This window comes from Mirounga leonina, unplaced genomic scaffold, assembly GCF_011800145.1.
Source record: "Mirounga leonina isolate KUSES-001 unplaced genomic scaffold, KU_Mleo_1.0 Mir_151, whole genome shotgun sequence".
In the NCBI taxonomy this organism is placed as follows: Eukaryota; Metazoa; Chordata; class Mammalia; order Carnivora; family Phocidae; genus Mirounga; species Mirounga leonina.
Window position 1 is genome coordinate 54051125 of NW_023270377.1, and position 27301 is coordinate 54078425.

Sequence of the window (27301 nt, forward strand, 5' to 3'; positions counted from 1 at the left end):
AATCAGACTGAGCTGCTTTTCTAACTTCAGACTGAGAAACACACGCAGGGAAAGCAAAATCGCTTTAGTTTCTCACTCTGTGTAACTCCATTAAAAACACAGTATTGTTTTTTAAGGACTTCACAACCATCAAGTTTCAGGCTTATCTACCACTTTGTTTTCAGCACTTTTAGGAGCTGCTGAGCCTTGTCACATTACGCTAAAAAAAAAAAATTCTAGAATATTGTCTTGAAGATGGAAATGTAACTTTTCAGAGACTATAAACACCAAAAATAAATTCATTTCTTTGTTTTATGTTAGCCATTAAATGTAGGATAGCATAAAAATGAGACAAAGCTTTAAAATAATCTAAGGTAGTTTATTTTAGTTATAATAGCACATAATGTTCTTTTGTTTAATAATGAAAGATTGGGCAAAAAAATCAGGAGTGATGTGTACTTTATTATAAGAGGACCCTTAACTCCCTTTTCTTCCTGTCCGCTCCTCCCATCCTTGCTTCTCTGGTATCTCTGCATGTGCTGGGGCCCCAGGTGTAAAGCCTACAGCTGTTGGGTCAGATATATCTTGCTTTGCTAAATTCACCTTGACTACCCATGTTGAATTATTTATAATTTATTCAGTTTCCTGTGCACAGTTATGCAATAAATGGGATAATTCTTGCCATGAATAAATTCCTTTTACTGTGGGTAAAGCTTAGGAGGATGAAGACTTGTAATTGCAGGGCTGATACATTTTTGGTATTAGTTTGCAAAGCTACTCTGGAATGGACCCAAAGTCCACACATCCTTCCTATGTGATTAGTTATAGTAAATGCTGGAAAGGATTCTCATGGGCATTTCCATGCTAATTTCATTGTTTTGGTACTGATTCACAATTATTTGAGCTTATTTTATATTTCTTATTAAATACTTTGAAATCTTCAGGTTAAAAAGGAAGCTGCTTGAATTTAAACTGAAAAAAGCACTTTCCAGAATTTAGGGAGTAATATTACCAAATCACATTATCTATCATTCCTGATTTTCCACATCTGTTTTACTTTACTACCTATCTGTGAGGTTAGATACACCTGCTATTTTTATCCACAGAAAATTAACATACAAAAATTTTAAGCGACACTCCCACCAAGCTAGACTTGTGTCCCACACATCTGTGGTTTCGGTTTTGGTGTAGTGGCCTTTCTACCACCCATTCCACCTCTGCTGGATATTTCTTCCACAATCTTTTTTTATTAAACTATTGAGAGAATCTTAGCATTGTAAAGAGGAATGTGGAGGAGTTGTTTATAAAAGTTCATGTTCATTTCTGCTGTTATGTCTTCTTAGTTAACAAAGCGTGAAAATCATGCTCATTTTTGAATGTCTTATCATCACTTATTTTTAAAATAACACAGAGGGGCACCTGGGTGGCTCAGTCGGTTGAGCATCCGACTCTTGATTTTGGCTCAGGTCATGGTCTCAAGGTTGTGAGATTAAGTCCCATGCTGGGCTCCGCGCTCAGCAGGGTGTCTGCTTGAGATTCTCTCTCTCCCATTCCCTCTGTCCCTCCTCCCTCCCCTCCCCCTGCTTGCTCTCTCTTTTAAAAATAATAAATAAGTGAATAAATAAAAATAACAGATTTTATTTGTAAATTCTTTATAAGTCTTTGAAACCAATATTTCAAAAAGCCCTCAAACTGAAACTTTGTTGAGCAATTTTAAGTATCCTCTCTGAGAGTCCCTCTTTTGTTCCATCTCACGCAGTTGCATCTCACGCAGTTCTGTCTCAACACCCAGTGCTCAAGGCCTGGGGGTTGACCGTTATTTAACTGGGTAAGCTGACATTAACTGTCACGCTCCCGAAGTGAAATGGAATGCGTCAGTGGGCAGGAATCACCATTAGTGCGAAGATACAAAACCTTGACGAAACAACTCACCAAGCAAGGAACGCCATTGATGTGACATTAGTCATTGAGGCAAATGTCTGCAGGAACTCAGGTTGTTGCTGAAATGCCAGTTTGGGGTTTTGAACATGAACATGCAATAATGAAGAGTCTGAGAGGATAGAAAGCAAATGGGAAAGTATGCAGGTGGCAGGCATCCCAAAAAGGGATTGATCTGAATTCTAGAGCATAGGAATCCAGGGTGGCCTTGCTAGGTCAGTCTGGGCATAGGACAAAAGGATACAGAATAGTACATATGAGACAGAGAATGTTCCTTTTCATGGCCAGGGCCCTGACCCCAAGGTGGAGCAGTTTGAGTGGCAAGAAACCTCGTGTGGCACCTGAGACAAACAGATGCGGAGAGAGCTGGAATCCCTGTGGGGGGAGCAGTGTGGAGAGATGCCCTCCAGCGAGGGTGGAAGCTAACCGAAGCACTGGGGCGGAGGACTGAATGGCAGAATACAGACAGAATTTGGAAGCAGGGGTGGAGGTGCAGATGAGCAGTAGATACAAATATGGTTTTAGGACAGCTTTTTCCTTTTAATTTTTTATGTAAATTCAATTTAATTAACATATACTGTATTATTAGTTTCAGAAGTAGAATTTAGTGATTCATCAGTTGCTTACAACACCCAGTGCTCATTACAACAAGTATGCCCATCACCCACTTACCCCATCCCCCCTCCCCTCCAGCAACCCTCAGTTTGTTTCCTAGAGTTAAGGGTCTCTATGGTTTGCCTCCCTCTCTGTGTTTGTCTTATTTTATTTTTCCTTCCCTTCCCCTACTTTCATCTGTTTTGTTTCTTAAATTCCACACATGAGTGAAATCATATAGTATTTGTCTTTCTCTGACTTATTTCGCTTAGCATAATACCCTCTAGTTCCAAACACATCGTTGCAAGTGGCAAGATTTTGTTCTTTTTGATGGCTAATATTCCATTGTAGACATCTGGGCTCTTTCCATATTTTGGCTATTATAGACATTGCTGCTTTATAACATTGGGGTGCAGGTGCCCCTTTGAATCACTATGTTTGTATCCTTTGGATAAATCCCTAGTAGTGCAATTTCTGCGTCCTAGCGTAGCTCTAGTTTTAACTTTTGAGGAACCTCCGCACTGTTTTCCAGAGTGGCTGCACCAGCTTGCATTCCCACCAACAGTGTAGGAGGGTTCCCCTTTCTCCACATCCTCGCCAACATCTGTCATTTCCTGAGTTGTTAATTTTAGCCATTCTGACTGGTGTGAGGAGGTATCTCATTGTGGTTTTGATTTGTATTTCCCTGATGCCAAGCAATGTTGAACATTTTTTCATGTGTCTGTTGCCATTTGTATGTCTTCTTTGGAGAAATGTCTGTTTATGTTTTTTTGTTTTTTGGGTGTTGAGTTTGATAAGTTCTTTATAGATTTTAGATACTAGCCCTTTATCTGATAAGACATTTGCAAATATCTTCTCCCATTCCGTAGGTTGCTTTTTGACTTCCTTGACTTTCTCTGGGTAAATTGGTTTCACTTCATGGTTTTGGAAATGTTGTGCTTGTCAAATATGAAAATAAATCAAGCACTTTCCTTGTTCACTCCAGTTTGCTGAGTTATGTCCCTCTGAGCCAAGGGCAGATTATCACTAGTCTCAGGCGCCTGAAGGGCTACTCATTTATGTGCCTAGGTGGGAACTCCCACAAACTACATTTTGGATGCCTGCTGCATTTAAAATTGAAACTCATCTCTGAGACAACTTCAATTTCCAATCAATTAGTGCCTATGTTGAAGGAAAACCAGGCTAACTCCTCCAATCCTCCTAAAATCTATTCATTAGGAAGTTACCTAGGTAATCCAGTGACTGACTGGAAGTGACTGACCGGAAGTATATAAAACTATATAAACAAAGCAGTGCATAGGGAGGAAATGTGCAGAGAACACTCCCAGATCCATGACTAGTTATAGAGTTGGGAGATACGACACACTTGTATACATGTATTTACATGTGAGTATATAATTCTCCAGAACTTGCTCATCTTTTTAATCTGATGGCTCCAAGCTTTTCGTTAAAGAAAGTAGAAAATGGTCCTAACAGGCAGAGTCATGATTTATCTGTGACAGCGTTTTAATCAGGAAGCATATAGGAAGTCAAGAGTGGGCAGGGAAGCATCAGAGCGTGTGCCCCAAGAGAAGACTAAAGCCTGGTTAGCTAGCTCTGTCCTAGCAGGGTATCTTGAAGGAACACATTGACATCTGATTCCTGAGCTTTCCGCTGTCTTTGCACCCTGCTGGGGACCCATTAGCCTGCTGCTCAACATCTTCAGAGGGAGAAAAAATAGAAAGAAAGAAGGAAAAGAAAAAAAAAGGCGCCATCAAACTTTGAAGTCATTGCTGCACCAGCCTTAGGGATAAACAGAAAACCTGATGTGGCAGCGTCACACTGAGCCTCTCTTTGCAACAGCAAGCGACGTTTCGGCCCTTTGTTTTCGTTCGCGACTTAAGCGACTTAATCAAACCTCAGTGTACCTAGAACTTCAATGATGCACAGAGGCGTTATAAATCTTCTGTTGTTAAGGGTCGAGGGATTTAATTTTTATTATGAACATAATCAGATTTTCAGCCCATCCCAAACAGGTTCTTGATTTGAGGGTGGCTTTTTTTACAGATATTGCCGAAGGGCTTGACCTGGACGGGATCTAGCCAGAATAATTCCCTGTCTCCATCTCCATTTTCCTGCAGAAAAATTCTGCAAGAGTATTGCCTCTTTATAAAAATGCCATGGGGTTCCTGCAACAGGAAGACCCTCTGATGTTCTGATTACAGTAGCTTTTGACTTTTTTTCTGCCTTCAGTTGTAATCATTGTTTTGGAAAATACATTCACTTGATGCAATTATTAATAAGCTCTCTGAAAGAAAGGAGAAAAGAATCTTTAAAATATAATTAAAATTGTCAAGACTGGGAATTAGAATTGATAAATTGGAAAAGAGGATGTAAAGTGCTAAGACATTTTTTCTGGACTTTTTAAAAAGTTCTTTAAAACAATTTAATATTCCCCAGATGGCTCATGCCTTGTGTCTAATTTTTTAAAAAAGAATAAGCTGGGCGCCTGGGTGGCTCAGTTGGTTAAGCGACTGCCTTTGGCTCAGGTCATGATCCTGGAGTCCCTGGATCGAGTCCCGCATCGGGCTCCCTGCTTGGCGGGGAGTCTGCTTCTCCCTCTGACCCTCCCCCTTCTCATGTGCTCTCTCTCTCTCAAATAAATAAATAAAATCTTAAAAAAAAAAAGTAATGAGCTATGGAGTGACTAGTTAGAATGTAATATCATCTCCTCTTAAAAATCTACAAGGAATAGAATGTGGATACAGAGAAGAATGATTTCATCAGATACTTTTTTAAAAAAAGGACACCACTCAAATCAGTTTTCTATAAATGTTTTCTCTACAATATTTAGTATTCTTGTAGATGAGAGGAAGAAATAGTTGGGGCTAATTTCTTACTTGTGTTTACAAGGAATGACAGCATGTGTAATTCAAAAAACTCAAGAAAGAGAGAGAAATAACTTCCTACAGTCTCTAATTTATCCATCTGGCTCCACCTTTTCCTAGTGATGGGCGGGGGAGGGGAGGAAGTCAGGGACTGGTACTTAAACTTGACAATGAAAATATCATAATTTTTTTCTGGTTAAAACAGGTCTTTGGGAGGGACTGAAATGGGAATAGTTCCCAACCGGAGCTATTTCTTCTCCCCAGCTGCCATCTGGGGCCCGGGAAGCTCACCTATCCTTGTGATCTCGTCAGGTGCTTCTCTTGTCCAGTGCTCAGCTCCTATGGGCCACCCATGAACTCCCAGCTCCTTTCTCCTCACCCTGCGGTCCACACAACTTCCTCTGTCCTTTCTAGTAAGCTGTCGGAGGGCAATGCCAACTTGTTCTGGGAAAATTCTGTCATTTTCCTGAATTAAGCCCTGAGATTCAAGAGACAAGCTCTCCCGTGACCCCCCCCCAGGCTTTGTCCCCCAAGAAACAGGGAGCCAAGACACTCACTTCTCATTTTCCCTTTCTCACCACCAACCCCTCTTTCTCTCCTCTCTCTTTCCCCCTCCCCTGCCCCTGCCCTCATCTCTGGCCCCGACAGTGGAAAGTTTTTTCACTTCTTTTTTCTTGTCTGATGGGAACTACCCTTATATGGTCTCCCCTGTGCTGTCTGCACGAGAGCTTTGTGGTCACACTGGATGATCTGACTTAGCCAGATTTGGTTCTTAACAGGTAAAGGAGAATTCTGGGATTTCAACACCTCCTCTCTCACCACACAAAGCTGGCTTTCAGGGTTATAGTCTCTCAACGCTGAATGATGACAGCTTGCTGTTCCTGAGGGGAACCACCATTTGCCTGCAGGAGGGGAGCCTACTGAGTTAATGGGTGCAGAGCCACAGGCGGGACGAATCAAGCAGAACAAAAACACATGGGTTTAATATTTTCCAAATATTGTCCTTGTCACATATATTATACCTAAAGCTGAGTGCTGATAGTAAAACCTGTTTACTTCAAAATTTTCCATGTCCAATCAGTCAGCTACGAATGGCAGAGAAATGTGAACATTTGAAAGTGCCAGTTTTAGGTAGTTTCAAAAATGCCCCTCTGCAACGGCCTGTCCTCCGAACTTTTGCCAGTGATCTTCCTTTAAAAAAACTGGATCATGGCGCCCCTGCTTAAAAACCTTGGGTGACTGCCACCATCTGTAAGATCCCTCCTGGATCCCTCGCTCTGGAGTTTCAGGGCCACCTTTTCTGAGGCCCCCTGCCTCTTGGCTTCCTCTGCTGGCGCCCTACCTACTTCCTGAGCCAGGCACCCTTTGTCTCAAAGCACAGGACTCCCAGCCCTTTTGTCCCTCTTCCCTTGCCTTTTCTGTGCTCCCTCCCGCTCCTTTCTCCTGGAAAACCTTTACTCCCCCTCGGTATTTCTATGGCACTCTGTCTGTCTCATCAGAACCACACAGAACACTCTGTATTGTGAGTGGTTGGCTGGCTGGCTCCCTTCCCCAGGAGACTAGTTTCTGGGGACCATCATATTCCTGGTACCCAGCACAGGGCCTAGCACATTCGAACCGCTCAGTGAACGTTTGTGGAACAAATGAATGAAGAAACGGAGGAATGTATGATGGGTGCAGCACCACAGAATTAATTACAAGTAGCGGAACACGTGAAGTAGGGTTTATAACGTCACGTTAAGTTATCATCTGTAAATATATAAACCCTTTCATCAGAGTGTGCACTCTTCTATTCCTGCCCATAATCCGAAGTATATGGCCTATAATATCTTTTTAGAAAGTGGTTTAGTTCTCATCATGGTTGAATTGGCCCTTAATTCTAATATAAAAAGGCCAGTTTATAGCCATGAATTTTTCAGGGCTTTGACTTTTTCAACTAGGAAATACGTGAAATTTTCTTTTATCCAGCATTGGCAGAAAATATGGTCTTCTAGTTATTTTAATATTCGTGTTAATAGAGAGCATATATACATGGATTTCAAGAACTTATGTTGTGCATTGTATACATGTGATTTCAACATATATTGAATCATATGCAAATTATATGCAAATTATAACACAATAAAACATGCTAAATTTGTTATGATTAAAATGTAATCTTTCTTTGACTTAGAAGACTTTTCAGATCCTACATTTCCTAACAGTTACCACTACTGCAAGCATCAGGTAATCATGTGCTGTGTAGAGGGAAGTGCTGAACGGCAGACAGGGCTTACTAACAGAGCAGCTGTTAGTTCAAGTTCAAGTTCACATCACTGCCTGCCTTGAGCATGGTATGTGTCAGGTGAAGGCATCTCACACCCTTGGCTACATCTCGGAGTTCCTCCTGAATACCTGATGTGCCAGGATGTTTGATTTTAGAGAGAATTTTCCACCTCCAAAAATGAGTTTGACTGGATAAAGCAACCAGCTCTGTGTACATTTTCTCGTGAATAAAATGGACTTTAATTTGTCTCATTCCATGCAACTCTTAAAAGAAAAAAACTGTTCTTTATACAGTAGCACTTAATCTATTCTTATTCATGTGCATTTTATGAGTTCAAAACTGCCATGCTGAATCCATATTAAAATGCTGGAATCTGGTTAAAAAAAAAAGATAATATATTCCCTCATAAGGCTTTTGAAGGTAGAATTTAAGATAAGATCTACTTTTCCTTATCAGGCTGACCAGCATAAATAACTCTTTTTGAAAGTGTTTCTGCTTGAGAATCATGAAGCTAAAACTGACTTAACTGAAGTCCATAGAAGGCCTGGAATGTTGTCGTACGTTGCTTCCCAGCGCCTCTAGAAAGCGTATTTTAAAAGCTGATTTACCTCTTTTTCATGGCTCTATCTTCTTTGAATCTCTTCAGAAAAAGAGGAAAAGAGAGAGGAAGAGCAGGAAGGCAGAAAAGAGAGAGAGAGAAGGAAAATTGCATTTTTCCACCAGGAAATGAATCAAGGCCTCTTTTAAAGATTGTTTTTAGCACTGTAAGTGCCTCTCCGAAATTTCTGCAATTTAATGTGCATTTAGAAGGTCAGCATTGCTTGAGCTCGTGGGAAGTGACGCATGAGATAAACATAAAGCATTCTTTTTTTTTTTTTAAGATTTTATTTATTTATTTGACAGAGAGACACAGCGAGAGAGGGAACACAAGCAGAGGGAGTGGGAGAGGGAGAAGCAGGCTTCCCGCCAAGCAGGGAGCCCGATGCAGGGCTCAATCCCAGGACCCGGGATCATGACCTGAGCTGAAGGCAGACGCTTAACAACTGAGCCACCCAGGCGCCCCAACATAAAGCATTCTTATTATGCTATTGCCAAACAGAATCTTCTGTACTACTCGAAATGTTTCCTGAGAGAATTCAAGGAGGCACTATCTGGATGCCTAGCCATCACAATTCTTATATTTAATTATCTGAGCTGCAGCCATAAAAATATGAAATAAATCACTCAAGACACATCACCTCGTCTAGCAAGCAGATGCTAGATGGCCATGTGACCAGAGAGAGCCAGGCTCTCAACCTCATGCACCAAACAATATGGCAGCCCAACAGTTGACTTTGTTAGCCAGGATCTAAAACGAAGTTAAAGACTTCTATCAGAGGGGCGCCTGGGTGGCTCAGATGGTTAAGCATTTGCCTTCGGCTCAGGTCGTGATCCCAGGGTCCTGGGATGGAGCCCCGCATTGGGCTCCCTGCTTGGCAAGGAGCCTGCTTCTCCCTCTCCCTCTGCTGTCCCCCCTGCTTGTGTTCCCTCTCTCGCTCTCTCTGTCAAATAAATAAATAAAATCTTAAAAAAAAAAAAAAAGACTTCTATCAGCCTGAGCACTTGGAAAAGAAGTTCAGTATTAGAGTCCTGACAGACATGGGGTATCCTTATGCACATTGTTTAAGAAAGCAGACATTTATTGAATACTGACTGCATTTACAGACACAGTTTAATTTGACTCTAATTGTGAAAGAAGAAAATACTTCATTCTGGATCCTATAATGTCTAACGGTCTAAGTTTAACATATGAGGAAAGCGAAACCTACAGAAGCTAATGGACTTAATTCAAGTGAAGCAGTTAATACAGAATAGAGCCAGAAGTTCAAATCCAAGTCCTCTCTGTCTTCATCTGCTGCTTTTTCTCACTATACTGCCCTGAGGAAGTAAAAAGTGATTCCATTCTGACCAATAGTGCTCTACCTTTGTAAACCTCCCATTTATAAGATAAAACCCTGAATCCTTCAGAGGGGAGGATACAGGGCCCAGAGTAGAGATTCCAGGGAGAGCAATTCCTAGAAGGCCAAATGGGCTAATGGATTCTGTTTAGCTGGTTACTATAGAAAATTCTCTCAGAAATACATTATGTTAAGCTGTTCTTGACCTAACACTTTCACTTGCAAAGTGGGTTGACATTGTCAATAAAAGATGGCAGGCTGGCCTCACTAGTTTATCTCCTCACCCTTCTGAGACTTCCATTAATATAATAAGAAAGGAATTTTTTTAAAGGTATAAACTTTCTTGGGTATTGAAAAGAGGGTGAAAAATTTTTGAGGAACATGATAGAAAAAAAACCTAGATTTCCTTGAACAGACTGTTAGTATAAGTAAGGATGTTAAGGACTCCACTAGCGAAGACTCGGAAGGAAATAAGGAACACAGTAGAGGAAACATATTGCCTTCCAGAATACTTGAATCGTTAAGAGCAGGTTGTTAGGAGAAGTAAGGACCTCACATTCTCTTCTTCCTGTGGTGCCCCTTTATGCTACTGTCCACACATAAACACGAATTTACCCAGAGACACTAGTGTATTCTGCTTTGGTCACGTAACATAACGTCCCAACACGTATCCACATTCCTATCATAACTTTCATGTATCCTTTGCAACAGCAGCCTGGTATTCCAATCAGTTGACTTGTCATAATTTATTCAGTCATTACCTACTTTCTTTTACTTTTTGCTAAAAGAGGTAATTCTGAAATGAGCACCTTTTATTTTATTGACTTATTTAAAACTATTAAGCGTGATTCAAAATAATGAAGTTGTATTTCTTTAAAAACAACAACAACAAACTCTCAAGGACAACAGAATGTGAGAGGACATAAGATCTCCTCAAATATTAAAAGTTGGCAAGGAACTAACATCCCAGAACGTCTGCAGACGGAAGTGAGCTGATCTGTCTTTCAGAAGGAACTCCTGAGAGGCTCAGGACTCGGAGGGGCCCAGTACCCCCAAGAGGGGGTATATTAGTTTTCTAGGGCTCTCTCACAAAGTACAGCAAACTGGGTGGCTTACAACAACAGAAATCTATTGTCTCACAGTTCTGGAGGCTAGATGTCCAAAATCAAGGTGTGGCAGGGTTGATACCTTCTGGAGGTTCTGAGAGAGAACCTGTTCCATGCCTTTCTCTTAGCTTCTGGTGGTTACCAGAAATCCTTGGTATTCCTTGGCTTCTGGATGCATCACTCCAATTTCTGCCTCTGTCTTCATGTGACATTCTCCCCCCGTGTCTGTGTGTCCCTGTGTCTTCCCATGGCCTTCTTATAAGGATACCAGCCATTGGATTTAGGGCTCATCCAATCCAATATGACTTCATCTTAACCTGATTACATCTGCGAAGACCCTATTTCCAAATAAGCTCACATCCCAGGTACCAGGGTGAGGACTTCAGCATATCTCGGCGGGGCGGCAGGGGGGCACAAATTGATCCACAACAACGAGGTGGCGGCATAAGCCTGGAAATAAGCAGAAAGGTTAGAAGCCGGTAAGTGGATTCTCACTACGCACACGGCCAAGGTAAACCACCTCTGTCACTGCTGCCAAGCCAGGAGACCAGGGAGCTCTTCCCACAGAGCACTCATCGGGAGAATTCGGGGCTCAAATTAAGGCTGTGGAATGACTGGCTGGACCCCCAGGTGCCCTCCTACCCTGCACCCAGGATGCCAACAGCCAGACATCCCCAGGAGCAGAAAAGTGGCCTCAGAGAAAGGATCCGCACGTACTTGCCCTTGGGACGCTCTCAGTGAGAGTCAGCTCCCCGCAGGATGCCCCCCAGCGGCCGCGCGCAGCCGGGGACAGCTTCTGCCCTTCTCCCACGGCCACACTGCCTGGGAGCTGTCTTGGGTGCCTTGCACTTGAACTGTGCAAACGGAGAAGGGCCACAGCCTGTTTCAGGAGAGCCTCCACTACGAAGGAGTGGAAGCAAATCAAAAACAACGAAGGGAAAATGGAATTCAGAGGATACAGTAAATACAAAAAACAAAAGACAACTTTAAAAAACCTGATATCATCAATAAGCCCAGAAACACGTTATAAAACAAGACCAGGTGCCGGTTTTATTTTCTCGTTGCCACATCATGATTTTTCTCCTTCCTCTGGGTCCTCTGTCCCCACTCAGACCTTGTCACGCTCAGCAGCCCCTGGCGAGTTTCACGGCCTCAGTCCCATCCACCAAAGCAACACGGGAGTTATCTTCCGAAAGCAAATTTGACCGTGGGTCCTTCAGACCCTCCCTCCCCGTTACTGGAGGGAAAAGTCTAAGCTGGGGTCTGACCTTCCTCTGCTCACCTTCTCTCCCTCCTTGCTCCGTCTCCTCTGCTCTTGAGGTAACTGGTCACCTGCCATTTCCCAAACTGCTACTCCACCGACGTGACACATACACACGCGCGCGCGTGCATGCTCGCACTGCCCGCCCTACCTCTCCTTCTTCTCCCCCAGCAAATCCTACTCTTACTTGAGGAATCTGCTCAGATGACAGGCTCCAGGTAAAAGCTCAGTTTGCTCCCAGCAGGTAGAGACCGCAGCCTCAGGGCCCCTTTGCATTTTCCTTTACTAGCACGTTACACTTATTTGCATTCATCGTCTCTGTTGCCCAGCTGCAATGCCCCGCACACACTATGCCACCCACCTCCAGGGAGACCCCACGGGACGGCCTCAGCAGCACAGCCTGCGGTGGGGCGGGGGGCGCAGAAACGGGGAACCGGGAGGAGTGGGTTATGCGGTGCCTCTAGGAAGCTCTGGCGTCCCCTCCGCACCTTGTGCTTTCCGCGTGCCCTGAAATAACCCACCATTCCGAGGTGCCCTGTGGCGGGCATTAGCAGTTCTGTCTTTATTTCACGGCTCAGAAAGCAGGGAGGTTATACTTGCTGTTCACAATCGCCCCGGTGAATGGGGGGAGTTTCAGCCTACCAGCCGCAGCCTCCTACAAGCAAAGGGAGGGATAAACCACAGAACCATGAAATAACAGAAAAGGAAGAGTAATTCTCCAAGTCCTTGCCTTCCTATGTCATCTATAATCTTAGTGCCACAGATGCTCTGAATGGCCGAAAACTAAATAGGAAAGGAGAAAGAGAGCAACAGAGACCTACAGAGAAGAATGAGACAGAGGGAAACAGAAAGGAGACCTAAGACAGGCCAGTAGGGGCTGAGTGTTTTTATAAGCATCCTTTCGAATCCACCCTCCACACTCATAAAACCTAAATCTTGCTATCCTTGGACTTTTTTTTTTTTAAGATTTTATTTATTTATTTGACAGAGAGAGAGAGAGAGAGCACAAGCAGGGGGAGGGGCAGAGGGAGATGCAGACTCCCCGCTGAGCAGGGAGCCCGATGCAGGACTCCATCCCAACACCCTGGGATCATGACCTGAGCACAAGGCAGATACTAAACCAACTGAGCCACCCAGGAGCCACTCCTTAGACTTTTTATGGTGATCACCACAAGCTTGTAGGTTGGACTAAAAGTAACGCCACTTTGCTACGTTTTAAAAGTCTTTGGCCTTACAAAGTGACTCTCTTCTTGGAGCAAAGGGAAATGACGATAGTTAATAACAACCTTTCCAAGAGTTGGAAACCAAGGGAGAGGAGGCTCATGGACATGCATACATACATGTGAGTTGTCATTATTACTATCATTAATATGGCCCCTAAGCTTCAGTAGCCGGTGTTGTAAATTTGAGTAACTGTCAAACTGCCTAGCTTACTAAGATGTTGTAGGTCTATAATAACATTCCTGAGCACTTACTATGTGCCAGGCACCAGTCTGACTTTCCAAACATTATCTGATATAATCCTCTTCGCGATAGCAAGCCAGGTACTACTATTATCCCCCTTTTCCAGATGTGAAAGCTGAGGCTGGAGAGTTTCTATATCTTGCCCAAGAAGACGCAGCTATTAGGTGACAGAGCTTAGATTCTTTCTGCTTCCAAATCTGGGCTCCTGCTGCCACCTGAGTGTGTGAGTGTGTGTGTGTGTGTTTGTGTGTGTGTGTGTATGTGTAGGCCTTAACGTGCCACAAACTTCACATCCTCAGTGGGTCACTATACACGGAGACAACATGCTGTTGTGATACGAAGATTCTTGACAAGAAGTGAGCTTATAAATAATCTGTAGGTCGGGAAAGCGGAAACCTGAAAGGTCACTCGTGACCCGACTTAAGAGTGGCAAAGCTGGTTTACAACCCAAGACTTTCAACCTTCAGTGATGGTTTGTTCCAATACACCCTGCCATCTATGGGGAAAATTGGAAACATATAATCTCAGAGTTCTCAAGGCTCTCCTGAAGGGACGAAATTTGAAAAGGAAGTCTACACGAGTAGTGATGTCGATTTCCAGCAAGCAGAAAGCAGATCGAACCAGGGAGTTTGTTTTGAAGGACAGCATGGTGAAACAAGATGCCTCGGAGAACGGGGGAAATGGAATGAAAAGTCAGCAAACAAGGTAGAAAAGACAGCCCTGAGAGGGCCTGAGAAACTGAACAGAAAATCTGAAGGAAGATAAATGGATAATTTAACAGCCATTCAGTTTTTAAGAAAGACAAAGAACAAGCTACATTGCATCAGAAAAGGCCTAGAAATGATGATGGATGGGGCCCTTCAAATGAGTGGTGAACACAACAGAACCACAGTTGCCTGCCCAATTCCCAGCTGAGGGCAAATTTGAGGAACTAAATAAGGATATGAGACTGATACGGATTGAAGAGTTTTTCAAAATCTATTTAATGGCCAGGCAGGGGACATTGATCGCTTCTCAGAGGAAATGTTTGGGATCAATGAGGTAGTCGGCCCTTATTTGTGATGTGGGTGGCTGAGTGGGCTGGGGGAGGGGGTTATAACGTATACATAACAGTATTGCCACGTACTTTAACATATTGAAATAATTCTTGAATTATGGTGGTGAAACACTAAATTATTTCGATCTTCATGAACTAAGCATTTCGTTTCTTTATCCTTGTATCTGTAAACCTTCTTTCACTATTAACAATCAGGTAGATGACTTGTTATTTAATAATTCTCACACGTGATCGAAGATTGCTAGTTCCTTTATCGGTTCATGATAAAATTTTTAAATATCTTACTGTTAAATACTTTATACACATCCAGTGAACAGAATTCAAAAGGCACAAAAGTATTAGAGAAAAGTGATCCTTCCTCACACTCCTGTCCCCCAGTCACCTCCCTCCGGGGCCACCACCTCTAAAGACCTTCTTATGTATGCATCTAAAGACAATCTATAGAAAAGCATAAATACAGTCGGTTTTTACACTGTTTTTATACATACTGCTTATACGCTGTTTTCTAATACGGCACATATGTATGCATATACACTCTCTGCCCATATATATGTATATACGTGTATGTATGTGTGTACGTATATATATGTATGTGCACATATATGAACATAAGTATATCCTGCTCCAGACCATGCTTTTTCACACTTGATATATTTTTGAGATTTTCCTGTTCCAGTGCCCAGACAGCAGCTGCTTCCATCTTTTTGATGGCCGTAGGGTATTAGATTTTAAAGATGAAGAATAAAATATTTAACCAATTAATAATTAATTATTAAGGACACCGATGTCATGTCTCATAGTTTGCTACTGTAAATGCATTCTTCACACTTTATTTATAGGATAAATACTTTATTTGTAGGATAAATACACAAAAGAATTATTGGCCATTTGGCATACAGGCATTTGAAATCTTGATAGGTATTGCCAACTTTCCCTCCGTGGAGCGTGTACCAATTTATATTCTCACCAGCAATATGTGAGGTGCCCCTCTCTCCGCACCCTTACCAACACACTAGGTTATCAAACTTCTTGAATTGTGCCAATATGATAGGATAAAATCTATCTCATTATAGTTTTCATTTGCATTTTCCATATCATAAATGAGTCTAATCATATTTTTAGTATAGACGTGTTAGGAGCAATTTGTATTTTTTTCTGTAAACTCTTCATATTTTTGCCATTTTTCTATTAAGCTGGTGGTCTTTTTGATTTGTAGGCGCTCACTATATATTAAAGAAATAGACCTTTATCTGTAGCAAAAGTGGCAAATATTTTCCCCAGGTTGTCATTTACCTTTTCCCTTTGTTTATGCTGTACAGAAATATATCGATTTTATGTAGTCAAATTCATGACTCTTTTCTTTTGTGGCTTCTGAATTTCATGTCATGCATAGAATGATTTTCCCATTGCAAAAGATAACATTTAAGAATTTTTCTCAGAACATCTTTTAGTATTTTATGGTTTCTTTTTTTCTTTATATTTGTACCTCTGATTCATCTGGCTGTACTTTATTTTGTTGGATGTGAAGTATGAGGTCAGAATCCAACTTTAGGTTTTCAGATGGTTCCCCAGTTTTCCCATCAGCTTTTGACTAGTCTTTTTCCTTAGGATTTAAAAAGTCACCTCTATCATAGGCTAAATTTCTTTAAATTTAATTCTATTCTTAGTCTTTCTATTCTGTTCTATCAATCTGTCCACCTCGTCATACTACCTTAATTAATGTCTTTTATAATATATTTAATGATAAGCCTAGTTCACCTTCAGCATTACTCTTGCAGTATTTTTCTAAGGATGCGTGTTTATCTTTCCAGGTGAGCTTTAGAATTTAGTTCAAAAACAAATCTAGTTTGTCATTTTATTGGGATGCTTATTTAATTTTAAATGGTCAGTGTTTGGAAGGCAAATGACTGTAAAACTTCCCAACGTTGAAAGATAGAAAAGCGTTGCCCCTTAGGAAGTTTCTATTCATAACATCCTGATGTTCCCATCCTTAAACTGCATTTCAGTAATGTAATAAAAAATATCCAGGGTCGTGGTCCTGCTGTCCCCATACCATATCTTAGCCTTGGGGGAAGTTAGCAATGTAACTAAAGAAAAGCCACAATAGCATGCCCTCAACCAGGTCTTAAAGTGACCAGCTTGGCCTCTTTATTTGGACAAAGAGAAGGCCAGCTAATGAACATCCTCCTCATATACCCAGTGGTGTGTGCAAAATATTCCTTTTCTTGTCTTCCTATTCTTTCTCTCCAAACTCTCACTTTCTTCATTATCTTATAAAATTAAGAAAAAGAAAGTTCTCTTACCATACGGAGAGAAACCACCAAAGTACTAGAGGATTTTTGTCCCAAGGATCTTGGATTTCTCACGGGTGCTTTGGATCTGGTGCTCTGTAGATATGGGACATTGGGGTGCACAGGCTTTGAGGGCTCCTTCTTGTCTCAAACATGAGCCTGTGTGGTACTGAGCATGAGGACCACCTATAAAGCCTCACAAGAAATGTTCCATAATCATTTGCATGGTGCTCACTAAGCGGTTCATCAGTACCAATAATTAGTGTTTTGACTCTTTTGAAATGCTCAAATATAGGCTGAAAAATCGAAGAGCAAAGTGTTAGTGGAGTATTCTAGAATCCTTTCTTGAAGGGCCCATAGCACCTTTCTCAGAACACCATTCACGCCAAAGGCATGGAATTGCAATTCCATATTTTTACATAGGCACCCTATCCATTCTGTTTGGGGAAGCTTAGGATTCAAGGTACATGAGAAGTCCACACAGAATGCCTATAGCTCAACAAACTAAAGATGTTTAAATGGTCCTTCTTACACATTGAACTTGGCCAAAATAATCGAGTCTATATATTTCTATAAAATCGCAGATGGCCCTGTTTTACCGGAAAACATCCCGGTGCATGGAGGGGAGGACTGTTACCATGTGGCTGAGCTTTAGTTACATGTTCCACCCACCTCTGGTGTGAAGTCCCATTCATCAGAGGCTGTGGCTTCTGGGTCAGCAACCATTCCTTCCAAGTCAGATGTTGCCTACACAATGAACATGATTGATTAGCTACCAATATGTTCTAAAAACCCAACCAACAGGATAACTTAGGACAGTATCCTAAAGGGGCTCATTATAACAGAAGAGGCGGTTCTCCTTGTTCCCATTTACACAAGCTATCTTTGGGCCTGCCTGTTATTTACTACTTAAAACCCTTGTTTTATTTTCCCAGGGCAGGATAGAGTAGATGAGTCACAGATAAAAGATTCACTGTCCGCACCTAATGTTTGGGAGATGGTGTTTCTACATTACTCAGAGGGCAGTCTCCGTCCTGTGGGTTTGTCCTGAAACAGTGTCCCTGACCCCAGAACAAAAGAGTCACTCTACTCGCCTGACACTGCAGTTAGGTGGGAGAGATACCTGTCGTTACCAGCATCCCAGTGAGATCCCTTCCACGGGCTTTGTACTCAGGCAGGCCACGACTGACATTCCAGCTCTGCTGTATTTTAACCATGTTCACTCTGGTGCCTTTGACTTCATTTCCCCCAGTCTAAGGTTCCTCATCTGTCAGAACGGGATGAACAATACCAATCTGCCAGCACCATTGCAGGGTTTCGTCCACTCAAATACGGAGAGATCCTCGAATGGAGCCTGGAACATGGGACACATTCAGTACTCAATAGTGAGTTTATTATGGCAAGACGGGTTTTCCTGTCTGTCACGGCAGGCAGATGGCAGCCCATGGAATTGACTCAGCCCACAGACCTGTTTCATTCAGTTGAACGCTGTTTTTAAAACTGTAAAGGGTCCAGTTTGCCGGAGGCCCCACCATTGCCAGCTGTCTCGTGCAGCTTATTTCATGCCTTAACTGTCCCGGCCTATACTTGTAGACATTTGAGGGTTTTTTGTTTGTTTGTTTTGTTTTTTGAGTTTAAGACTCTTGCCCTCTATGATGGAAGTAACAATGTTGTTTATCCCAAGAGAGACAAAAATTCCTGCCTCATGAATTCAGAATGTTAATGTCATTTGTAAGTATCATTTTCCACAGAGGAATCCCTTGAGAGTATAAATAAAGTAAGCAAAACACATAACCTGAGAGGTCGGAAGGGAATGGAAATGGAAAGAAAAGAGGGAGAGAAGATGGGTATCAGGCATTTTAGCATCTTCACTTCTATAGGCATCTGCTTCACACCTCAGAAAGAAAAGGCTCTCTTCCTAAGTTATTACTAGTACTATCATTAGCTTTCAGGCTATTAGACATTGATGCTACAAACATCAGTGTTATAACCTGGCCAGATTATGCCCTTAGGATTCTGATTATAGGTCTGAATCACTCTTCCACTGGATTCTAATGAGCTCACGTGCCCTCATAATAAGCATTACCTCCGTGGCTTTATCATCTTTATTGCTGTTCAGGTAACTGCCTCACATTATTTAGATTTTAAGATCTCAAGTATCACTAAAAGATTTCAGAAAGATCTGACAATACTTTTTGGCATTTGCAAAATTTGGACTCAGCCAAGCTGTTACTGCACATGTATAGAAAAATAGTTTTCTCAAATGGAGAAAGCATCTCACCCGATATGACAAACATGGGGTAATAGTGAACTCCCACTAAAGAGAAAGTAACAGCTTGTTGCTGTTTGTCCTTTCTGTCAGAGCTCACCTGGTCTACAGGGAAAATCCAAGCTGCATGGATGGCAACTTCCGATTGCTCTGAGTATTCCTTCATTGGAAGCTGAAATTCCACAGGCCTGCTGACTTTGCCACCAGAGGGAATTGGCATACACCGTTAGCACTTTCTGAGTCCCCATAACAGGGCAGGCCAAGAATGAGCAACCTTTTAAAGAGTCTGTTTGGTAGACTCCTGGGATTCAAGGAGAAGGGAGAGAACTGCTAGCTGATCTCTGACCCTCACTAATTTGGTAAAGAGCACTGCCCAGTGAGTGTCAGCAGCAACTTTGTGTGCTGAGGAAGCTGAGACTTCCTTATGGGAGCCACCAGTTCAAAGTCTGGTGGCGGGGTTGGGGAGGGTGGTTCAAGCTCAAGTAATTCTGGGGGTGACAGAGAAAAACAAATGACAACAGCAAAAGACTATTTGGAGCTCAGAAACTCACCCAGATTAGTCTGAGCAGAAATGGGAATTGATTGGCTCAAGTAACTGGGGAGCTGAGAGGCACATGTGGCTGGCGGCACAGAGCTAGAGCTGGGGGATTCAAAAGATACCATAAGATGTGTCCCCTTTCCTCTGCCTCCTACGTATGTTTTGGCTTCATTCTCAACCAGGCTTTCCTCACACATCCTGACAGCTCTAATGTCACATGTCTATTATAGGTATTATCACACCAAAAGAAGCATGAAAAGGAAAACCTCATTTCCAGCAGTTCCAGGTAAAACTTAGAGAGAGCTCTGATTGCTTTAGCTTGGGCCACAACCCTATTCCTACACCAATTAATGAGGCACTCCTGTTAGTCAGGCCTGAATTATGTGCATACTCAGAGCACACAGAATGGATTTTATCATCAGAGGAACAGTAAAGGGTCTGTCTCTTACAGTTCACTTATAACCTGCTGTCATAAAAAGTTAACTCATAATTCCACAGTGCAAGGAATCAACTAGAATTCTCTGACACCTGCACAGTTCAACAGAAAATAGAGACCTACAACATGACATCAGTTCCCTCAATTAGATATTGCATGCAGCTGCTAGTAATAGAGATCTGAAATCACAACAGCTAAACAAAATAGAAATTTCTTTTTCTCTCTCCTTCAAAATAATCCAGAGAAGTCTACTTTAGACTGCTATGATATGGTAGTTCCATAGACATCAGAGACCCAGTCCCTGTTTATCTTTCCTTAGCATGTGGCTGCCATACTTAAGGTTGCCTCATAGTCGCAAAGTGGCCACTATAGCTCCAGCCATCTTGTTAATATTCCAGCACCGAGAAGGAGATAGGACCAAGAACAAAAGGATGCACCTTCCAGCTGAATAAACTCCCATTTAAGAGTTTTCTCAGAAACTCTTCCTCATGAATTCTGCTTATACCTCCCTGGCCATTCCTAAGGTCAGGGGAGGCTGAAATGCATATTTGGAAGGCAACTAGCAATCTCTGTTAGAGATACCAGAGTCCTGGCAGAGTAAATGGCTCTGTCCCCAGATGGAGCAGAAGTCATAAGGCTAGAGCCCTTTGAGTTCCATTGCATTCTAGCCTGGGAAGAACCCAATAGTACACGGTGCCTGGCATAGTTACATGTGTAATGTATGTAAATGATTATTATTAACTTTCTGACTTTAGCAAAGTACCCACTAAAGATTTATTTTAAAGTGGGTATCTTTAATGTGAATGTTTAAAAACATTTATTCACAGAAGTCTTGGCTTGCTTCTGTGTTCACCATTATTTGATTATTCGTTTTTCGAAGCAAGTTTTAAAAACTGCTGGAAGCCTCCTATGGTAGTTAATACATTATCTTAAGCAATTTAATGCAAATTAATTTTTACACAACCTTGAGTTTCAAAGGCCATTGACCTGGGGAGAGAAAGAGTGAAGTTTAGGAGGAATCTGTTTGCTGCTTCCCATCTGGACCCCATAGCCAGCTCCATCTGCTCTCACACGTAGTAAGTAACACTTTGGTGACTCCCCTGCCAAACACACCATGTGGAGTTTGGCTTATTTTTTTTTTTATTTTTTATTTTTTTACTCAGGAAGATGTTAGAAAGATGCATAGAAAGATGTGAACTTCAGGTTTTCTAGAAAACTTGATGGGATTATTTGGGCATTTCAAAATTCTGCTTTTGTACCTTAACCCAAGTTTTCCATTGGGTTTTATGGGGTTTTTTTCCTCTCCTGTGTTGTTTCTGGATTCCATTCTCTTTTAATACCACAATTCTCTTTTTCCGGTGGAGTCTTCCAGCACATTCATATCAGATGGAAACCACTGAAAGGCTCGGGGTAGAGAGGGACCAGCTGGGGTCTGTGGCTACAATGTGGATGGTTAATTGGATGGGGAGGGGAGGGGAAGGCAGGCATCCCGGTAGGAGAGGAGCAGGTTAGAGCAGTTGAGAAGATGATGGTCTTTTAAACCAGGGTTGGAGACATGGCAAGAGACTGACACGAAAAGACACTTTGGAAGCAGGATTGACAGGACCTGGTGATAAGTTTGGGGGGGGGGGGGAGGGAGATGTCACGGATGGCTCAAAGATTTCTGGGCTGAGCAGTTGGGTGGAGGTGATAATGCTCAGTTCCCCGAGAGAGTAAACTGAAGAAGAAAGTTGGGAAGAAGGTGACGAATTCAGTTCTGGACAAGCAGTTCACTGTCTGTGGCCTTGCCAATGTGACAGAAGAGTGGAAGGCTGGCAAGCCAACCGTGATCCTTAGCCAACTGCACCACTGCCACGTGGCATGGAAAATTCAGGACTATGTTAGCTTGAATCATGAATAATCTTAACCTCTGGGAATCAAGAAATATAGCAGTTGGACAATTTAGACGTTTGGATTTGCTCCCACAATTGGCCCCTTCTTTCTGAAGGCACATACCTTCAGGAGAAGCCTTCTTTGTTCCTCAGAGATGCTCTGGCCAGTCACATGAATCCAAGAGAATCTCAGGGCCTGCCACCACGCATGCTCTCCTGCCCCTCCTGTTGAAGGTCTGAGCAGAGATGACAGCAGCTGGTCATATCATCAGTGATTTTCCATTTCAAGATACCAACTCTCAAATAGGCTTTTTGACATTTTCACTCAGAAAGTAAATAATCATGGTAGTAAAAGTGATCATATCTTCATAACAGGGATATTGCCTCAAACAGCTGAGACGGGCTCCAAGTCTAATTTTATATTTTATCAAAAAATTGATATTAAAGAAATACTTTTTTAATTTTTTTAAAAAATTTATGTATTTGTTTGAGAGAGGGAACACAAGCAGGGGGAGGGGCAGAGGGAGAGGGAGAAGCAGACTCCCCACTGAGCAGGGAGCCCGGATGCGGGGCTCGATCCCAAGACCCTGGGATCATGACCCAAGCCAAGGGCAGACGCTTAACCATGTGAGCCACCCAGGCACCCCAAAGAAATACTTTAAATTCGTTGTTTTCTACCATGTATTGTACCTCTTAGTTTCTGAATATTTCTCTTGGGTAAGGTGGGGATGAAGGAAGCCAGAAAATGCTAAATCTTATTGCCAGCACTCTGGAATTACATAATTCAACCATAGGAAGTGAAAACCATCTTCTCTCTTTGGCCTTTTAAAAAAATAAATGAATAGCCAGCTCAGATAACTCCCTCAAAGTTTTGAAAAGACCTTAATGACATAGTTGGACATTTTCAAGTGCAAAGACAAACGTGGTTTTAATTTGCTCGTGCTCCTTTAGGCCCCCTTCCAACAACAGAGTAGAGGAGTAATGACTTTTTCTGAGAACGTGGCTTTCTCTTGGTTGATTCCCTTGTCCCCCATGTGCCCGGCCTGTGGAGCGGCTGAGTTCTAAGAAGCGACTGCGGCCTGCTAGCAAGTACGCGCCGGGCCACGAGAAGCAGGTGTGGATCATGCCGGCGGAGGGAAAGCAGGGCCAGAATCCGACTCCTAGCAGCTCGGCGGACGGATAACAGAACAAAACAGAACGTGGTCTCGGGAATCATGGCAGTAAGAGAGAACAGTATGTTCACTTCCCAAGAGGGTCGTCCTGGGGTTGTTTTTACAGCAGCTTTCTGCGGCAGGTCAGAACGCCCTGACCCCGCTCTCAGCCCCTGGCCGCGGGCCTCGCCTTGCGCCTCCCTCCTGCCTCGGCGCGCGGGTCCTTGTTCCCCAGGGCCGCTGCGGGAGCTGCTAGCGCCGCGAAGCTGAGAGGCCCTGTTCCCTCTCCCGTCGCGGCTCCCGGCGAAGTCCCCCAAACGGAGCCGCTTGGAACCGCTGGCAAGGGACTTCAGCGCTGGCCGGGACACAGCGACCGGGAAGGAGCGTGAAACGAGAGTTGACAGAGGACACGGGCAGCATGTCGCCCAACACAGTGGTTCCCGAGAGAGGGGAGCAAGCGAAGTGAGCCCTGCAGTTGTCCCCGCTCCCCGCTCCCGGCTCCCGGCTCCCGGCTGCCCGCTGCCCGCTCCCCGCGCCGGAGCTGCTTCCGGCCGCCGCACACGGAGGGAAACCCGGTCTCACCGAGCTGACGAGGCAGAGCCCGGAGTCTGGGGAGGCCAAGGAGGTTGGAGTTCCCAGGCAAGAGGACCAGGGAGGAGACAGCTACGAGACGAGAGAGAGAGAGAGAGAGAGAGAGAGAGAGAGCGAGCGAGCGCTCCACAGACCTGCAGAGCGATCTTCAGCGCTGTTCACCACATGCGTGTGGGGAAGCTGCTAAGGCTGAGGGGAAAAACAGCGAAAAGGAACAAGTAGAACAATGCTCAGAGCTCACACAGGCTGGGGAACAGCCCAGGCTCCCACCAGCCAGAGCATGAGAGAAAACCCTTGAAAGGTTTGAGGTTCCGGCTACAGTTCTCAGAAGATGATTGTCTCGGTAGCGGACCCATATCAACCCTAGACTAAAGGCTGCTCTGGACCCACCTAGCGAGGCTTAAAAGCAAGCCTCAAAAGGACCACATTATTTCCAAGTCACCTAACCGCATTCCAGAACAAAACTGAAAGATGTTTAAAGAAATGCAAAAACAAATGGATTAAATAAAAATCCAGCACGCAACAGCATAAAATTCACAATGGCTGATATCCAGTCAAAAATTACCAGGCATGCCAAGAAGCAAGAAAACCTGGCCCATAATAATGAGAAAAAAATCAATCAATACAGACTCAGAAATGATACAGATCATAGAATTGATAGAGAAGGACATTAAGACATTTATTATGTTTTATATGTTCGTAAGGGTAGAGAAAAGATCAAGCATGATAAACAGTCATGGAAGATATAAAAAAAACACCCAAATCAAACTCCTAGAAATGAAAACTACAATTTTTCAGAGGAAAATGACAGTAGATGGGATTCACAGCAGATTAAGCTCTGCAGAAGAAACTCTCAGTGTCATAGCGATAGAAAATTAGAATGTGGTCCCTCTCCTCTCTATATACTCCAAGTGTTAATTTCTACACAGTACATTTGGGCTCACTCAAGCATCATAATAATGTTGTTCCACAAAGTTTTGATCTCACTCCATCTCTGAAAGAAACACCCAAAATGGTAGGAGAATCAACTTAATTATACACACATATGTATTATATGTATACATATAGACGTTATATGCATATGTATATATGTGTATATGTATTTTTATATGTGCTTACATATGCATAAAAGATTTCTTGAAGGATACCCAAGAAATTGATAACTTTGGCTGCCTCTAGGGAAAGAAACTCAGTGTCTGAGGCAGGGGTGAAGGCAGATTGTACATTGTACCTTTTTACCCTTTATATCCATTGGACTGTGGGAATGTATTACTTACTCAAAACATAAATAAAATGTGGAATAAACCACAGCTGCTGGTCCCAAGGGGACTCAACAACAGAGTGAATGGAATCGGGAGGAAGTGGGGTCCCACAGCCACTTGGATGGCTGGATGCCCAGGGCTGTGTCCCGGAGCAGGCAAGGATCCAAGGCACTGTCTGCGGTGGGCCAGGCGGAGCTGGCGCAAGCTTGGGGGCCAGACAGTTGCCGCAAGGGATGGTAAGCAGCACGTCCTAAGTTGGGGTATTAGGTCCGCCTCGACCCTGACCTACACTTGAGGCAGCACATGAGTCATCAGCCCTACGGGGCTCAAGTAGATTCCGGCTTAAAGAACCATTAGGTAGAAGTTACAAGGATATAGATTTCTGTTCAATATACGGAACATTCTAAAATCAGAACCACCTGGGGGGTAGTGCGTTCACTGCCTCTGGACACGTGTAAACATTGAGGGTCCCACTGCAGGGTTGCCACAGAGGAGATTCAGCATCCCATGGCTGATGGCACCACATACACCACCTTTAGAGTCCCTTTGCATACATATGGAGAGTGACTACACGGGTGATATTTGTGCCCTCTCTCTTTTGCAACGTGAAGAGCAAGTCAGACAGGACTTGCAAACAAGTAGCATTTGCACAGAATTCATCAGGCGTCCCTCACTGATGAGAAGTTTTTAGGAATATCCGTATTTTCTAAATAGTAGGAGCAACTCTCTTACTGATGGCACAAGATGGGATATTTTGCTACCTTTGCCTAGACCTGCACCTGCCAGGGGAAAACGATATTCTAATATGGCAATTCCATGTTTATTAAAGAGACTATGAAACAAAGAGAAGGAATCCTGAGAAATATGTACTGCTCCCCCCACCCCGGAAAAGTTTTTTTTTTTTTTTTGTATTCGCCACAAAGGTAGCAAGAGAGACAACAAAGAGCTAGATAAGGGAAAGAAATCTCTGTTTGGGGCTAAGCCAAATAAACTTAAATGGTTTAAGGAATAAATTGGTGGAGTAATTCGAATCATGGGCAGGTGCTATGAATGTAATTTAGTAAATGCTCGGGAACCTGCCAAGGAAGAGAAAAATGTGTTGCTTTTGAGATCATTTCCCAGCAGCTTCATAAAAGAAAACTGATTACAGGAATTTAATAAGTAGAACAGAGCCAGAAATATAGTAATCAAATGAGTTTTTAATTACATTTCAGGCAGAAAAAAATTCCAATTTGTGCTCCTGGGATTAAAAAAAAAAATAACTTCTAGAGAAATGCTTTTGTAGCAGGAAAATAGCATAAACACTAATTTCCATAGGAATTATAGTAGTCAGTTTAATTAAAAGGCTTGATCAGAGTGAAGAGGACCAGTGCCAAACTATACTAAATAAAACCATGGCATTCGTTGCTACCCCACACTATTGTCCAAATAAAAACACTGTGCATTGAGCAGAAAGCAGTAACCTGCATTTTTCTCATGAAAATAAAGGGGATTTTGATCACTACCTGAGTTATTATGTTGCTATGTTTTATTTTCGTATGGAATGGTTAATAAATCTGATTTAGAATTGAATGTTGGTTGGTGTGATAAAGACCGCTTTTAAGAGAGAGAATATGCTCCATTTAAAAGATGTCCGTGTGAAGGGACCCCACTTCAGCCAGGTTGAAGGGCTCACAGCCCAGTCGGATCCCTCGTTACTTCTGGGCTTTTCAACAGCCACTTAACTAACACCCAGTTGCATTTAACTCATGTCCTGCAGTGAGGGCTATTTGAGGGGATAGATCAGATCTAACTGGTGATTTGCAGTCATGTTAGGGAAGGACACCCTCTACGTGAAGGGCTATTCTTTCCTCCTTTGGGAGGCTTTGCTATGAACCTCCCCCTAACCACACGTCCTGCTTGGAGAAGGCTGCTCCAGAGGTATGCTAACATTGCAGTGGCTTTGTTCCCCTTGGGATGAAGGGGACACACCTGCAAGGTGTCTACATGGAGCAGGGGGTTGGGGGGATCATCTGTGGCCACAACACGCAGACCCTAAGCATTGGGCGGGAATACTATCTTTCCATAGACTAACACCCCCACACCTCCACCGTCCTTGTTTTATTCATTGCTTTGTTCCATGATAGAGGCCATCCAAGTTTTGTAAAGCTAGAAGTTTATACCATTAAGGAGTAGGGGACTCTTTTTTTTTAATAACAAAATTAAGTAGGGCGCCTGGGTGGCTCAGTCCTTAAGCGTCTGCCTTTGTCTCAGGTCATGATCTTGGGGTCCTGGAATCGAGCCCTGCATCGGGCTCCCTGCTCAGCGGGAAGCCTGCTTCTCCCTCTCCCACTCCCCCTGCTTGTGTTCCCTCTCTCATTGTGTCTCTCTCTGTCAAATAAATAAATAAATAAATAAATAAATAAATAAATAAATAAATAAAT

At 43.0% G+C, this 27301-nt stretch overlaps 1 protein-coding gene across 1 annotated transcript in view; it reads left to right on the forward strand.

The window, feature by feature from the left end:
* The window catches only part of PDE11A (phosphodiesterase 11A), a 388181-nt gene that overhangs the window by 359938 nt on the left and 942 nt on the right, over positions 1–27301 (forward strand). The gene's annotated exons all lie outside the window — the stretch shown is intronic.